The sequence below is a fragment of the Chiloscyllium punctatum genome, chromosome 16 (assembly GCF_047496795.1).
Source record: "Chiloscyllium punctatum isolate Juve2018m chromosome 16, sChiPun1.3, whole genome shotgun sequence".
Taxonomy (NCBI): Eukaryota; Metazoa; Chordata; class Chondrichthyes; order Orectolobiformes; family Hemiscylliidae; genus Chiloscyllium; species Chiloscyllium punctatum.
Window position 1 is genome coordinate 90,484,611 of NC_092754.1, and position 16,043 is coordinate 90,500,653.

A 16,043-nucleotide genomic window follows, 5' to 3' on the forward strand; every position below is an offset into this window, starting at 1 on the left:
AATTGGCACCAGAGGTCCTGAATCATGTTTTGGAGCAGTTCGCACTTGAGTGGCTCTTTCAATCAGCAACAGCAATGAAAGAAATTACACTCTCAGAGGAACCTCTGGACCTGTGCTTTCATGGTGTCGCTAGTATTAAGGTGCGCCCCGAGACCTAAGCCACGTTGGAACTGAAACGGAGGAATCGACAGAGAGGTTACAGAATGACATCGCATCCATTTGGTTTTCTTGAAATCACTGAGGAGCAGGAAAATGTAAACGGCGAAGTCGAGTGGGGAAGTCAGGCAGTTGCAGCTCTGGAGAAACTCCTTCTTTGTGACTCACTCAGCAACCAGACACGTGAAGGTGACTCAGAGGCGTGAGAGCTCTTCACATCGAGAACAAAAAGCAATCAAGGGCAGTTAGCACCTCTTCCGGAGTGGGGGTGGGGTGAGGTAATTACCTTTTGACTTTGTTACTATGTTGAGAAACTGCCTTTTAGATTGAGGTGAACAGAAAATGCATTTCTAATAAGCACCATGGAATTGAGCAAAATTTATTGAGTCGCTTCTCGTCGATTCCCACACAGGTTTCCAACTCAGTTGCTATCCACGTGGCTGATGTCCAGGAGTGAACATCTCTGCAGCAAATTGCACGGTTAGGGTAAAAGGCAAGGAAAGTGGCATCTCGAACTGGCTCCGAGGTCAGAGCATCCTCACAATGCGATCTGTCGTTCTCGAATAGGAATGCGACCTCCGGTTTTAGGGTGGAGTACATTGTTTGGGACTCTTTTTCTGCAAAACAGACACAGTGACTGAAATTACGCTGCACGGTATGATGTGGAACACGGCTTTGTGCATTTTCCCTGTAGTCCGGTGTGCTTCATGTTCCGCGTAAACGTGAAACTTGCCCTGTTTCAAGCAATGGGTGAAATCATTTAGCAAAGCAAGAATCGAAATTGCAGTAATGTCAAGCAGCTCGTGGTTATTTGACCAAATCATAACCGAACATATATTCTCACAGATACATTTGGAGCTGAAAGGAGTCTGAGAAGATAGACTCAGCTTACCATTGATTTTTGTCTGGATTGATGGGCTCTCATTATCTGCTGCGAAATTGATATTGTAGACGGGCACATCCCAGCAGCTGTGCGAGTCGGAGAGGGATCATGGAACCATTTTCATGTGACTTGGCATCTGTTGTTATGCAGGAGAGCACAGTTGGAAACGCAAGAAAATGGTGCGCGCGGCCGGCTGGTAGTGTGGCCGAGCGGTCTAAGGCGCTGGATCCAGGTTCCAGTCTCGAAAGGGGCGTGGGTTCGAATCCCACCACTGCCATTTCTGCAGATCAACTCCAACGCTGCAGCTTTTTTGTTAAAATGCTGTTTCTGTCCCCACTGTATTGATGTTGAAAACAAAAGTAAAATGGCTTTGCTTCCCGGGGAATTAACTGTGGTGTGGGATAGTGCCGAATATTTCAAAGTGTCTCTGTCTGTCATGATCGTGTTCGCCTCCCGCGCAGAAAATCGCAAGCAGCTGTGCTGTTCCAGGCAAGTTGAGCTTGTACTGGAACCGAATGGAGACCGGTATTTCATCGCTGTTGTGAAACAAAGTCCTGGGGTGACTCGACTCGTCGTTATTTGGTTTTTCGGCCAATGGGAAAATCGTTCCAACGAATTTCGATGTGATATGTTGTTGAATTTCTCCCATTTCCTTCGTTTCCGTCCTGGAGACATCGGAAGGGAAAGGTAATCTAATCGAGACTGTGATTGGTGAAATTCACTTTTTATGGCCCATTCTTATTAGGTTCTTTCTTTCTCTCTTTTCAGTATTGTCTGGGAAGTGGTGGTTCCCTAAGGCTGCAGTATGTGTGAAAGAGTAGTTTGGAATTGTCCTGTTGTTAGTTGTGAGATTACTTTATAAATCATGCCCTCGGACTGTCTCACATTTAGCATTCATGCATCTCTGTGTCTGAAAATGCATTAGGTATGCCAGCTTTGTTTGTGTTCCGTGTTAAATGCTTTCTGTTTTGCGATTCGCTCAATACTTTACGAGTTAACAGCGTTTCTGAGGAAACTTCCAGCTGCAAAAGTCCTTAACTGAGGATCTGGGAAAATTTCACAGAGTATGGTCAGTCGGAGCAAAAGTAAGGAAGTCGTTCCTTTCTGCAGTGTTTCGCAATACTACCTTTCCCGTGAGCATCGAACACAGTAAAGGATTGTGCCACAGACTGCGACGGCAAGCTCCGCTAAAAAGTAATCCTTTAAAGCAGGTGTAAGCAACACAACGTTTTTGGGGGACACCGCGTGGAAACAGATACTTCGGTGTATCTCGTCCATGCTCAGCACATAGCCAAATATAAACAAGTCCGGTTCCCCAGTATTTGGCCCCAAACCCTCTCAACCCATCCTATCCAGAAACTCATGCAATTTTCTGAGCCTCCTCCGCTTCCTCTGGGAGCTCATTCCATACACGCACAACCTTCTGTGTGGGAAATGTGCCTCAGGTCCTTTGTCAATTTCAGCCCACTCACCTTAAACCTATGCTCTCGAGTTTTCAACTCACCCCAACTTGGGTAAAACACGTAAATACTCAGTTTCCAACCCTTCCATTAGATCATGTCGCAGTCGTTACGCTGCAGGGAAAGTCGTCCCAGCCTAGTCGACCTCGCCCTACGGTCCAAACATTGACCACATCCTTGTCTATATTTTATCATCAATTTCACGTGTCTTTTTTTTATGTTTTGAAGATGTCAATTACGCTGGACAACAACGAGCTATTGGAAACAGAAAGGTGAAACGAAGAATGGCTTCAACTTTCAGTGCTGGATGCCCCTGAGCTGCCGGAGGGGCGGCTGCGGCTTGTTTCTGTAGTGTAGTGGTCATCACGTTCGCCTCACACGCGAAAGGTCCCCAGTTCGAAACTGGGCAGAAACTGCTTTGTTCTTCATCGGCAGCCTTTTACATGGACAAGAACGGTGCTTTCTTGCTTGCTTTCCCATCTGCAAACCTGCCTTCGAAGTTGCTTGAACAAATCTGCTCGCGTAGTGAAATGTAATGCAATTCCATTTAATGACTGTGCAAAGAATTGTAAAGTTTTTATCCAAACTGGTTCTGATCATATGCAATTCTGTTTGAGAGTGTAGTTACCCCCTTCTGATTCTTCTACGAAAAGCAGTACCGCATTTGCATTCCTTGCGCAGGCGGCTCGGTTCAAAGACAGGGAAGAAGCTGATGCGCTGGTGTCACAGTGCACCACGGATTCCTGAACTTGTCTGTCTGTTAAATGTACCCCAAAGGCGTCTCTGAAAGGCCTCGTTTGGAAGCTGTCTGTCGTTATTCAACGTACGAGAATTGGCACCAGAGGTCCTGAATCATGTTTTGGAGCAGTTCGCACTTGAGTGGCTCTTTCAATCAGCAACAGCAATGAAAGAAATTACACTCTCAGAGGAACCTCTGGACCTGTGCTTTCATGGTGTCGCTAGTATTAAGGTGCGCCCCGAGACCTAAGCCACGTTGGAACTGAAACGGAGGAATCGACAGAGAGGTTACAGAATGACATCGCATCCATTTGGTTTTCTTGAAATCACTGAGGAGCAGGAAAATGTAAACGGCGAAGTCGAGTGGGGAAGTCAGGCAGTTGCAGCTCTGGAGAAACTCCTTCTTTGTGACTCACTCAGCAACCAGACACGTGAAGGTGACTCAGAGGCGTGAGAGCTCTTCACATCGAGAACAAAAAGCAATCAAGGGCAGTTAGCACCTCTTCCGGAGTGGGGGTGGGGTGAGGTAATTACCTTTTGACTTTGTTACTATGTTGAGAAACTGCCTTTTAGATTGAGGTGAACAGAAAATGCATTTCTAATAAGCACCATGGAATTGAGCAAAATTTATTGAGTCGCTTCTCGTCGATTCCCACACAGGTTTCCAACTCAGTTGCTATCCACGTGGCTGATGTCCAGGAGTGAACATCTCTGCAGCAAATTGCACGGTTAGGGTAAAAGGCAAGGAAAGTGGCATCTCGAACTGGCTCCGAGGTCAGAGCATCCTCACAATGCGATCTGTCGTTCTCGAATAGGAATGCGACCTCCGGTTTTAGGGTGGAGTACGTTGTTTGGGACTCTTTTTCTGCAAAACAGACACAGTGACTGAAATTACGCTGCACGGTATGATGTGGAACACGGCTTTGTGCATTTTCCCTGTAGTCCGGTGTGCTTCATGTTCCGCGTAAACGTGAAACTTGCCCTGTTTCAAGCAATGGGTGAAATCATTTAGCAAAGCAAGAATCGAAATTGCAGTAATGTCAAGCAGCTCGTGGTTATTTGACCAAATCATAACCGAACATATATTCTCACAGATACATTTGGAGCTGAAAGGAGTCTGAGAAGATAGACTCAGCTTACCATTGATTTTTGTCTGGATTGATGGGCTCTCATTATCTGCTGCGAAATTGATATTGTAGACGGGCACATCCCAGCAGCTGTGCGAGTCGGAGAGGGATCATGGAACCATTTTCATGTGACTTGGCATCTGTTGTTATGCAGGAGAGCACAGTTGGAAACGCAAGAAAATGGTGCGCGCGGCCGGCTGGTAGTGTGGCCGAGCGGTCGAAGGCGCTGGATCCAGGTTCCAGTCTCGAAAGGGGCGTGGGTTCGAATCCCACCACTGCCATTTCTGCAGATCAACTCCAACGCTGCAGCTTTTTTGTTAAAATGCTGTTTCTGTCCCCACTGTATTGATGTTGAAAACAAAAGTAAAATGGCTTTGCTTCCCGGGGAATTAACTGTGGTGTGGGATAGTGCCGAATATTTAAAAGTGTCTCTGTCTGTCATGATCGTGTTCGCCTCCCGCGCAGAAAATCGCAAGCAGCTGTGCTGTTCCAGGCAAGTTGAGCTTGTACTGGAACCGAATGGAGACCGGTATTTCATCGCTGTTGTGAAACAAAGTCCTGGGGTGACTCGACTCGTCGTTATTTGGTTTTTCGGCCAATGGGAAAATCGTTCCAACGAATTTCGATGTGATATGTTGTTGAATTTCTCCCATTTCCTTCGTTTCCGTCCTGGAGACATCGGAAGGGAAAGGTAATCTAATCGAGACTGTGATTGGTGAAATTCACTTTTTATGGCCCATTCTTATTAGGTTCTTTCTTTCTCTCTTTTCAGTATTGTCTGGGAAGTGGTGGTTCCCTAAGGCTGCAGTATGTGTGAAAGAGTAGTTTGGAATTGTCCTGTTGTTAGTTGTGAGATTACTTTATAAATCATGCCCTCGGACTGTCTCACATTTAGCATTCATGCATCTCTGTGTCTGAAAATGCATTAGGTATGCCAGCTTTGTTTGTGTTCCGTGTTAAATGCTTTCTGTTTTGCGATTCGCTCAATACTTTACGAGTTAACAGCGTTTCTGAGGAAACTTCCAGCTGCAAAAGTCCTTAACTGAGGATCTGGGAAAATTTCACAGAGTATGGTCAGTCGGAGCAAAAGTAAGGAAGTCGTTCCTTTCTGCAGTGTTTCGCAATACTACCTTTCCCGTGAGCATCGAACACAGTAAAGGATTGTGCCACAGACTGCGACGGCAAGCTCCGCTAAAAAGTAATCCTTTAAAGCAGGTGTAAGCAACACAACGTTTTTGGGGGACACCGCGTGGAAACAGATACTTCGGTGTATCTCGTCCATGCTCAGCACATAGCCAAATATAAACAAGTCCGGTTCCCCAGTATTTGGCCCCAAACCCTCTCAACCCATCCTATCCAGAAACTCATGCAATTTTCTGAGCCTCCTCCGCTTCCTCTGGGAGCTCATTCCATACACGCACAACCTTCTGTGTGGGAAATGTGCCTCAGGTCCTTTGTCAATTTCAGCCCACTCACCTTAAACCTATGCTCTCGAGTTTTCAACTCACCCCAACTTGGGTAAAACACGTAAATACTCAGTTTCCAACCCTTCCATTAGATCATGTCGCAGTCGTTACGCTGCAGGGAAAGTCGTCCCAGCCTAGTCGACCTCGCCCTACGGTCCAAACATTGACCACATCCTTGTCTATATTTTATCATCAATTTCACGTGTCTTTTTTTTATGTTTTGAAGATGTCAATTACGCTGGACAACAACGAGCTATTGGAAACAGAAAGGTGAAACGAAGAATGGCTTCAACTTTCAGTGCTGGATGCCCCTGAGCTGCCGGAGGGGCGGCTGCGGCTTGTTTCTGTAGTGTAGTGGTCATCACGTTCGCCTCACACGCGAAAGGTCCCCAGTTCGAAACTGGGCAGAAACTGCTTTGTTCTTCATCGGCAGCCTTTTACATGGACAAGAACGGTGCTTTCTTGCTTGCTTTCCCATCTGCAAACCTGCCTTCGAAGTTGCTTGAACAAATCTGCTCACGTAGTGAAATGTAATGCAATTCCATTTAATGACTGTGCAAAGAATTGTAAAGTTTTTATCCAAACTGGTTCTGATCATATGCAATTCTGTTTGAGAGTGTAGTTACCCCCTTCTGATTCTTCTACGAAAAGCAGTACCGCATTTGCATTCCTTGCGCAGGCGGCTCGGTTCAAAGACAGGGAAGAAGCTGATGCGCTGGTGTCACAGTGCACCACGGATTCCTGAACTTGTCTGTCTGTTAAATGTACCCCAAAGGCGTCTCTGAAAGGCCTCGTTTGGAAGCTGTCTGTCGTTATTCAACGTACGAGAATTGGCACCAGAGGTCCTGAATCATGTTTTGGAGCAGTTCGCACTTGAGTGGCTCTTTCAATCAGCAACAGCAATGAAAGAAATTACACTCTCAGAGGAACCTCTGGACCTGTGCTTTCATGGTGTCGCTAGTATTAAGGTGCGCCCCGAGACCTAAGCCACGTTGGAACTGAAACGGAGGAATCGACAGAGAGGTTACAGAATGACATCGCATCCATTTGGTTTTCTTGAAATCACTGAGGAGCAGGAAAATGTAAACGGCGAAGTCGAGTGGGGAAGTCAGGCAGTTGCAGCTCTGGAGAAACTCCTTCTTTGTGACTCACTCAGCAACCAGACACGTGAAGGTGACTCAGAGGCGTGAGAGCTCTTCACATCGAGAACAAAAAGCAATCAAGGGCAGTTAGCACCTCTTCCGGAGTGGGGGTGGGGTGAGGTAATTACCTTTTGACTTTGTTACTATGTTGAGAAACTGCCTTTTAGATTGAGGTGAACAGAAAATGCATTTCTAATAAGCACCATGGAATTGAGCAAAATTTATTGAGTCGCTTCTCGTCGATTCCCACACAGGTTTCCAACTCAGTTGCTATCCACGTGGCTGATGTCCAGGAGTGAACATCTCTGCAGCAAATTGCACGGTTAGGGTAAAAGGCAAGGAAAGTGGCATCTAGAACTGGCTCCGAGGTCAGAGCATCCTCACAATGCGATCTGTCGTTCTCGAATAGGAATGCGACCTCCGGTTTTAGGGTGGAGTACGTTGTTTGGGACTCTTTTTCTGCAAAACAGACACAGTGACTGAAATTACGCTGCACGGTATGATGTGGAACACGGCTTTGTGCATTTTCCCTGTAGTCCGGTGTGCTTCATGTTCCGCGTAAACGTGAAACTTGCCCTGTTTCAAGCAATGGGTGAAATCATTTAGCAAAGCAAGAATCGAAATTGCAGTAATGTCAAGCAGCTCGTGGTTATTTGACCAAATCATAACCGAACATATATTCTCACAGATACATTTGGAGCTGAAAGGAGTCTGAGAAGATAGACTCAGCTTACCATTGATTTTTGTCTGGATTGATGGGCTCTCATTATCTGCTGCGAAATTGATATTGTAGACGGGCACATCCCAGCAGCTGTGCGAGTCGGAGAGGGATCATGGAACCATTTTCATGTGACTTGGCATCTGTTGTTATGCAGGAGAGCACAGTTGGAAACGCAAGAAAATGGTGCGCGCGGCCGGCTGGTAGTGTGGCCGAGCGGTCTAAGGCGCTGGATCCAGGTTCCAGTCTCGAAAGGGGCGTGGGTTCGAATCCCACCACTGCCATTTCTGCAGATCAACTCCAACGCTGCAGCTTTTTTGTTAAAATGCTGTTTCTGTCCCCACTGTATTGATGTTGAAAACAAAAGTAAAATGGCTTTGCTTCCCGGGGAATTAACTGTGGTGTGGGATAGTGCCGAATATTTCAAAGTGTCTCTGTCTGTCATGATCGTGTTCGCCTCCCGCGCAGAAAATCGCAAGCAGCTGTGCTGTTCCAGGCAAGTTGAGCTTGTACTGGAACCGAATGGAGACCGGTATTTCATCGCTGTTGTGAAACAAAGTCCTGGGGTGACTCGACTCGTCGTTATTTGGTTTTTCGGCCAATGGGAAAATCGTTCCAACGAATTTCGATGTGATATGTTGTTGAATTTCTCCCATTTCCTTCGTTTCCGTCCTGGAGACATCGGAAGGGAAAGGTAATCTAATCGAGACTGTGATTGGTGAAATTCACTTTTTATGGCCCATTCTTATTAGGTTCTTTCTTTCTCTCTTTTCAGTATTGTCTGGGAAGTGGTGGTTCCCTAAGGCTGCAGTATGTGTGAAAGAGTAGTTTGGAATTGTCCTGTTGTTAGTTGTGAGATTACTTTATAAATCATGCCCTCGGACTGTCTCACATTTAGCATTCATGCATCTCTGTGTCTGAAAATGCATTAGGTATGCCAGCTTTGTTTGTGTTCCGTGTTAAATGCTTTCTGTTTTGCGATTCGCTCAATACTTTACGAGTTAACAGCGTTTCTGAGGAAACTTCCAGCTGCAAAAGTCCTTAACTGAGGATCTGGGAAAATTTCACAGAGTATGGTCAGTCGGAGCAAAAGTAAGGAAGTCGTTCCTTTCTGCAGTGTTTCGCAATACTACCTTTCCCGTGAGCATCGAACACAGTAAAGGATTGTGCCACAGACTGCGACGGCAAGCTCCGCTAAAAAGTAATCCTTTAAAGCAGGTGTAAGCAACACAACGTTTTTGGGGGACACCGCGTGGAAACAGATACTTCGGTGTATCTCGTCCATGCTCAGCACATAGCCAAATATAAACAAGTCCGGTTCCCCAGTATTTGGCCCCAAACCCTCTCAACCCATCCTATCCAGAAACTCATGCAATTTTCTGAGCCTCCTCCGCTTCCTCTGGGAGCTCATTCCATACACGCACAACCTTCTGTGTGGGAAATGTGCCTCAGGTCCTTTGTCAATTTCAGCCCACTCACCTTAAACCTATGCTCTCGAGTTTTCAACTCACCCCAACTTGGGTAAAACACGTAAATACTCAGTTTCCAACCCTTCCATTAGATCATGTCGCAGTCGTTACGCTGCAGGGAAAGTCGTCCCAGCCTAGTCGACCTCGCCCTACGGTCCAAACATTGACCACATCCTTGTCTATATTTTATCATCAATTTCACGTGTCTTTTTTTTATGTTTTGAAGATGTCAATTACGCTGGACAACAACGAGCTATTGGAAACAGAAAGGTGAAACGAAGAATGGCTTCAACTTTCAGTGCTGGATGCCCCTGAGCTGCCGGAGGGGCGGCTGCGGCTTGTTTCTGTAGTGTAGTGGTCATCACGTTCGCCTCACACGCGAAAGGTCCCCAGTTCGAAACTGGGCAGAAACTGCTTTGTTCTTCATCGGCAGCCTTTTACATGGACAAGAACGGTGCTTTCTTGCTTGCTTTCCCATCTGCAAACCTGCCTTCGAAGTTGCTTGAACAAATCTGCTCGCGTAGTGAAATGTAATGCAATTCCATTTAATGACTGTGCAAAGAATTGTAAAGTTTTTATCCAAACTGGTTCTGATCATATGCAATTCTGTTTGAGAGTGTAGTTACCCCCTTCTGATTCTTCTACGAAAAGCAGTACCGCATTTGCATTCCTTGCGCAGGCGGCTCGGTTCAAAGACAGGGAAGAAGCTGATGCGCTGGTGTCACAGTGCACCACGGATTCCTGAACTTGTCTGTCTGTTAAATGTACCCCAAAGGCGTCTCTGAAAGGCCTCGTTTGGAAGCTGTCTGTCGTTATTCAACGTACGAGAATTGGCACCAGAGGTCCTGAATCATGTTTTGGAGCAGTTCGCACTTGAGTGGCTCTTTCAATCAGCAACAGCAATGAAAGAAATTACACTCTCAGAGGAACCTCTGGACCTGTGCTTTCATGGTGTCGCTAGTATTAAGGTGCGCCCCGAGACCTAAGCCACGTTGGAACTGAAACGGAGGAATCGACAGAGAGGTTACAGAATGACATCGCATCCATTTGGTTTTCTTGAAATCACTGAGGAGCAGGAAAATGTAAACGGCGAAGTCGAGTGGGGAAGTCAGGCAGTTGCAGCTCTGGAGAAACTCCTTCTTTGTGACTCACTCAGCAACCAGACACGTGAAGGTGACTCAGAGGCGTGAGAGCTCTTCACATCGAGAACAAAAAGCAATCAAGGGCAGTTAGCACCTCTTCCGGAGTGGGGGTGGGGTGAGGTAATTACCTTTTGACTTTGTTACTATGTTGAGAAACTGCCTTTTAGATTGAGGTGAACAGAAAATGCATTTCTAATAAGCACCATGGAATTGAGCAAAATTTATTGAGTCGCTTCTCGTCGATTCCCACACAGGTTTCCAACTCAGTTGCTATCCACGTGGCTGATGTCCAGGAGTGAACATCTCTGCAGCAAATTGCACGGTTAGGGTAAAAGGCAAGGAAAGTGGCATCTCGAACTGGCTCCGAGGTCAGAGCATCCTCACAATGCGATCTGTCGTTCTCGAATAGGAATGCGACCTCCGGTTTTAGGGTGGAGTACGTTGTTTGGGACTCTTTTTCTGCAAAACAGACACAGTGACTGAAATTACGCTGCACGGTATGATGTGGAACACGGCTTTGTGCATTTTCCCTGTAGTCCGGTGTGCTTCATGTTCCGCGTAAACGTGAAACTTGCCCTGTTTCAAGCAATGGGTGAAATCATTTAGCAAAGCAAGAATCGAAATTGCAGTAATGTCAAGCAGCTCGTGGTTATTTGACCAAATCATAACCGAACATATATTCTCACAGATACATTTGGAGCTGAAAGGAGTCTGAGAAGATAGACTCAGCTTACCATTGATTTTTGTCTGGATTGATGGGCTCTCATTATCTGCTGCGAAATTGATATTGTAGACGGGCACATCCCAGCAGCTGTGCGAGTCGGAGAGGGATCATGGAACCATTTTCATGTGACTTGGCATCTGTTGTTATGCAGGAGAGCACAGTTGGAAACGCAAGAAAATGGTGCGCGCGGCCGGCTGGTAGTGTGGCCGAGCGGTCGAAGGCGCTGGATCCAGGTTCCAGTCTCGAAAGGGGCGTGGGTTCGAATCCCACCACTGCCATTTCTGCAGATCAACTCCAACGCTGCAGCTTTTTTGTTAAAATGCTGTTTCTGTCCCCACTGTATTGATGTTGAAAACAAAAGTAAAATGGCTTTGCTTCCCGGGGAATTAACTGTGGTGTGGGATAGTGCCGAATATTTAAAAGTGTCTCTGTCTGTCATGATCGTGTTCGCCTCCCGCGCAGAAAATCGCAAGCAGCTGTGCTGTTCCAGGCAAGTTGAGCTTGTACTGGAACCGAATGGAGACCGGTATTTCATCGCTGTTGTGAAACAAAGTCCTGGGGTGACTCGACTCGTCGTTATTTGGTTTTTCGGCCAATGGGAAAATCGTTCCAACGAATTTCGATGTGATATGTTGTTGAATTTCTCCCATTTCCTTCGTTTCCGTCCTGGAGACATCGGAAGGGAAAGGTAATCTAATCGAGACTGTGATTGGTGAAATTCACTTTTTATGGCCCATTCTTATTAGGTTCTTTCTTTCTCTCTTTTCAGTATTGTCTGGGAAGTGGTGGTTCCCTAAGGCTGCAGTATGTGTGAAAGAGTAGTTTGGAATTGTCCTGTTGTTAGTTGTGAGATTACTTTATAAATCATGCCCTCGGACTGTCTCACATTTAGCATTCATGCATCTCTGTGTCTGAAAATGCATTAGGTATGCCAGCTTTGTTTGTGTTCCGTGTTAAATGCTTTCTGTTTTGCGATTCGCTCAATACTTTACGAGTTAACAGCGTTTCTGAGGAAACTTCCAGCTGCAAAAGTCCTTAACTGAGGATCTGGGAAAATTTCACAGAGTATGGTCAGTCGGAGCAAAAGTAAGGAAGTCGTTCCTTTCTGCAGTGTTTCGCAATACTACCTTTCCCGTGAGCATCGAACACAGTAAAGGATTGTGCCACAGACTGCGACGGCAAGCTCCGCTAAAAAGTAATCCTTTAAAGCAGGTGTAAGCAACACAACGTTTTTGGGGGACACCGCGTGGAAACAGATACTTCGGTGTATCTCGTCCATGCTCAGCACATAGCCAAATATAAACAAGTCCGGTTCCCCAGTATTTGGCCCCAAACCCTCTCAACCCATCCTATCCAGAAACTCATGCAATTTTCTGAGCCTCCTCCGCTTCCTCTGGGAGCTCATTCCATACACGCACAACCTTCTGTGTGGGAAATGTGCCTCAGGTCCTTTGTCAATTTCAGCCCACTCACCTTAAACCTATGCTCTCGAGTTTTCAACTCACCCCAACTTGGGTAAAACACGTAAATACTCAGTTTCCAACCCTTCCATTAGATCATGTCGCAGTCGTTACGCTGCAGGGAAAGTCGTCCCAGCCTAGTCGACCTCGCCCTACGGTCCAAACATTGACCACATCCTTGTCTATATTTTATCATCAATTTCACGTGTCTTTTTTTTATGTTTTGAAGATGTCAATTACGCTGGACAACAACGAGCTATTGGAAACAGAAAGGTGAAACGAAGAATGGCTTCAACTTTCAGTGCTGGATGCCCCTGAGCTGCCGGAGGGGCGGCTGCGGCTTGTTTCTGTAGTGTAGTGGTCATCACGTTCGCCTCACACGCGAAAGGTCCCCAGTTCGAAACTGGGCAGAAACTGCTTTGTTCTTCATCGGCAGCCTTTTACATGGACAAGAACGGTGCTTTCTTGCTTGCTTTCCCATCTGCAAACCTGCCTTCGAAGTTGCTTGAACAAATCTGCTCACGTAGTGAAATGTAATGCAATTCCATTTAATGACTGTGCAAAGAATTGTAAAGTTTTTATCCAAACTGGTTCTGATCATATGCAATTCTGTTTGAGAGTGTAGTTACCCCCTTCTGATTCTTCTACGAAAAGCAGTACCGCATTTGCATTCCTTGCGCAGGCGGCTCGGTTCAAAGACAGGGAAGAAGCTGATGCGCTGGTGTCACAGTGCACCACGGATTCCTGAACTTGTCTGTCTGTTAAATGTACCCCAAAGGCGTCTCTGAAAGGCCTCGTTTGGAAGCTGTCTGTCGTTATTCAACGTACGAGAATTGGCACCAGAGGTCCTGAATCATGTTTTGGAGCAGTTCGCACTTGAGTGGCTCTTTCAATCAGCAACAGCAATGAAAGAAATTACACTCTCAGAGGAACCTCTGGACCTGTGCTTTCATGGTGTCGCTAGTATTAAGGTGCGCCCCGAGACCTAAGCCACGTTGGAACTGAAACGGAGGAATCGACAGAGAGGTTACAGAATGACATCGCATCCATTTGGTTTTCTTGAAATCACTGAGGAGCAGGAAAATGTAAACGGCGAAGTCGAGTGGGGAAGTCAGGCAGTTGCAGCTCTGGAGAAACTCCTTCTTTGTGACTCACTCAGCAACCAGACACGTGAAGGTGACTCAGAGGCGTGAGAGCTCTTCACATCGAGAACAAAAAGCAATCAAGGGCAGTTAGCACCTCTTCCGGAGTGGGGGTGGGGTGAGGTAATTACCTTTTGACTTTGTTACTATGTTGAGAAACTGCCTTTTAGATTGAGGTGAACAGAAAATGCATTTCTAATAAGCACCATGGAATTGAGCAAAATTTATTGAGTCGCTTCTCGTCGATTCCCACACAGGTTTCCAACTCAGTTGCTATCCACGTGGCTGATGTCCAGGAGTGAACATCTCTGCAGCAAATTGCACGGTTAGGGTAAAAGGCAAGGAAAGTGGCATCTAGAACTGGCTCCGAGGTCAGAGCATCCTCACAATGCGATCTGTCGTTCTCGAATAGGAATGCGACCTCCGGTTTTAGGGTGGAGTACGTTGTTTGGGACTCTTTTTCTGCAAAACAGACACAGTGACTGAAATTACGCTGCACGGTATGATGTGGAACACGGCTTTGTGCATTTTCCCTGTAGTCCGGTGTGCTTCATGTTCCGCGTAAACGTGAAACTTGCCCTGTTTCAAGCAATGGGTGAAATCATTTAGCAAAGCAAGAATCGAAATTGCAGTAATGTCAAGCAGCTCGTGGTTATTTGACCAAATCATAACCGAACATATATTCTCACAGATACATTTGGAGCTGAAAGGAGTCTGAGAAGATAGACTCAGCTTACCATTGATTTTTGTCTGGATTGATGGGCTCTCATTATCTGCTGCGAAATTGATATTGTAGACGGGCACATCCCAGCAGCTGTGCGAGTCGGAGAGGGATCATGGAAACATTTCATGTGACTTGGCATCTGTTGTTATGCAGGAGAGCACAGTTGGAAACGCAAGAAAATGGTGCGCGCGGCCGGCTGGTAGTGTGGCCGAGCGGTCTAAGGCGCTGGATCCAGGTTCCAGTCTCGAAAGGGGCGTGGGTTCGAATCCCACCACTGCCATTTCTGCAGATCAACTCCAACGCTGCAGCTTTTTTGTTAAAATGCTGTTTCTGTCCCCACTGTATTGATGTTGAAAACAAAAGTAAAATGGCTTTGCTTCCCGGGGAATTAACTGTGGTGTGGGATAGTGCCGAATATTTCAAAGTGTCTCTGTCTGTCATGATCGTGTTCGCCTCCCGCGCAGAAAATCGCAAGCAGCTGTGCTGTTCCAGGCAAGTTGAGCTTGTACTGGAACCGAATGGAGACCGGTATTTCATCGCTGTTGTGAAAAAAAGTCCTGGGGTGACTCGACTCGTCGTTATTTGGTTTTTCGGCCAATGGGAAAATCGTTCCAACGAATTTCGATGTGATATGTTGTTGAATTTCTCCCATTTCCTTCGTTTCCGTCCTGGAGACATCGGAAGGGAAAGGTAATCTAATCGAGACTGTGATTGGTGAAATTCACTTTTTATGGCCCATTCTTATTAGGTTCTTTCTTTCTCTCTTTTCAGTATTGTCTGGGAAGTGGTGGTTCCCTAAGGCTGCAGTATGTGTGAAAGAGTAGTTTGGAATTGTCCTGTTGTTAGTTGTGAGATTACTTTATAAATCATGCCCTCGGACTGTCTCACATTTAGCATTCATGCATCTCTGTGTCTGAAAATGCATTAGGTATGCCAGCTTTGTTTGTGTTCCGTGTTAAATGCTTTCTGTTTTGCGATTCGCTCAATACTTTACGAGTTAACAGCGTTTCTGAGGAAACTTCCAGCTGCAAAAGTCCTTAACTGAGGATCTGGGAAAATTTCACAGAGTATGGTCAGTCGGAGCAAAAGTAAGGAAGTCGTTCCTTTCTGCAGTGTTTCGCAATACTACCTTTCCCGTGAGCATCGAACACAGTAAAGGATTGTGCCACAGACTGCGACGGCAAGCTCCGCTAAAAAGTAATCCTTTAAAGCAGGTGTAAGCAACACAACGTTTTTGGGGGACACCGCGTGGAAACAGATACTTCGGTGTATCTCGTCCATGCTCAGCACATAGCCAAATATAAACAAGTCCGGTTCCCCAGTATTTGGCCCCAAACCCTCTCAACCCATCCTATCCAGAAACTCATGCAATTTTCTGAGCCTCCTCCGCTTCCTCTGGGAGCTCATTCCATACACGCACAACCTTCTGTGTGGGAAATGTGCCTCAGGTCCTTTGTCAATTTCAGCCCACTCACCTTAAACCTATGCTCTCGAGTTTTCAACTCACCCCAACTTGGGTAAAACACGTAAATACTCAGTTTCCAACCCTTCCATTAAATCATGTCGCAGTCGTTACGCTGCAGGGAAAGTCGTCCCAGCCTAGTCGACCTCGCCCTACGGTCCAAACATTGACCACATCCTTGTCTATATTTTATCATCAATTTCACGTGTCTTTTTTTTATGTTTTGAAGA

General features: G+C 46.2%; 9 non-coding genes across 9 annotated transcripts; all 9 read left to right on the plus strand.

The window, feature by feature from the left end:
* The first annotated feature begins 1,234 nt into the window (after positions 1-1,234).
* On the plus strand, positions 1,235-1,316 carry trnal-cag (transfer RNA leucine (anticodon CAG)). Its single transcript has one exon. It is a non-coding gene; the product is annotated as a tRNA-Leu (tRNA).
* A 1,525-nt stretch (positions 1,317-2,841) lies between these two features.
* Positions 2,842-2,914, plus strand: trnav-cac (transfer RNA valine (anticodon CAC)). Its single transcript has one exon. It is a non-coding gene; the product is annotated as a tRNA-Val (tRNA).
* A 1,649-nt stretch (positions 2,915-4,563) lies between these two features.
* Positions 4,564-4,645, plus strand: trnal-cag (transfer RNA leucine (anticodon CAG)). The gene has a single exon. It is a non-coding gene; the product is annotated as a tRNA-Leu (tRNA).
* Positions 4,646-6,170: 1,525 nt separating this feature from the next.
* trnav-cac (transfer RNA valine (anticodon CAC)) lies at positions 6,171-6,243 on the plus strand. The gene has a single exon. It is a non-coding gene; the product is annotated as a tRNA-Val (tRNA).
* Positions 6,244-7,892: 1,649 nt separating this feature from the next.
* trnal-cag (transfer RNA leucine (anticodon CAG)) lies at positions 7,893-7,974 on the plus strand. The gene has a single exon. It is a non-coding gene; the product is annotated as a tRNA-Leu (tRNA).
* Positions 7,975-9,499: 1,525 nt separating this feature from the next.
* trnav-cac (transfer RNA valine (anticodon CAC)) lies at positions 9,500-9,572 on the plus strand. The gene has a single exon. It is a non-coding gene; the product is annotated as a tRNA-Val (tRNA).
* A 1,649-nt stretch (positions 9,573-11,221) lies between these two features.
* On the plus strand, positions 11,222-11,303 carry trnal-cag (transfer RNA leucine (anticodon CAG)). The gene has a single exon. It is a non-coding gene; the product is annotated as a tRNA-Leu (tRNA).
* A 1,525-nt stretch (positions 11,304-12,828) lies between these two features.
* trnav-cac (transfer RNA valine (anticodon CAC)) lies at positions 12,829-12,901 on the plus strand. The gene has a single exon. It is a non-coding gene; the product is annotated as a tRNA-Val (tRNA).
* Positions 12,902-14,549: 1,648 nt separating this feature from the next.
* trnal-cag (transfer RNA leucine (anticodon CAG)) lies at positions 14,550-14,631 on the plus strand. The gene has a single exon. It is a non-coding gene; the product is annotated as a tRNA-Leu (tRNA).
* Positions 14,632-16,043: the final 1,412 nt, after the last annotated feature.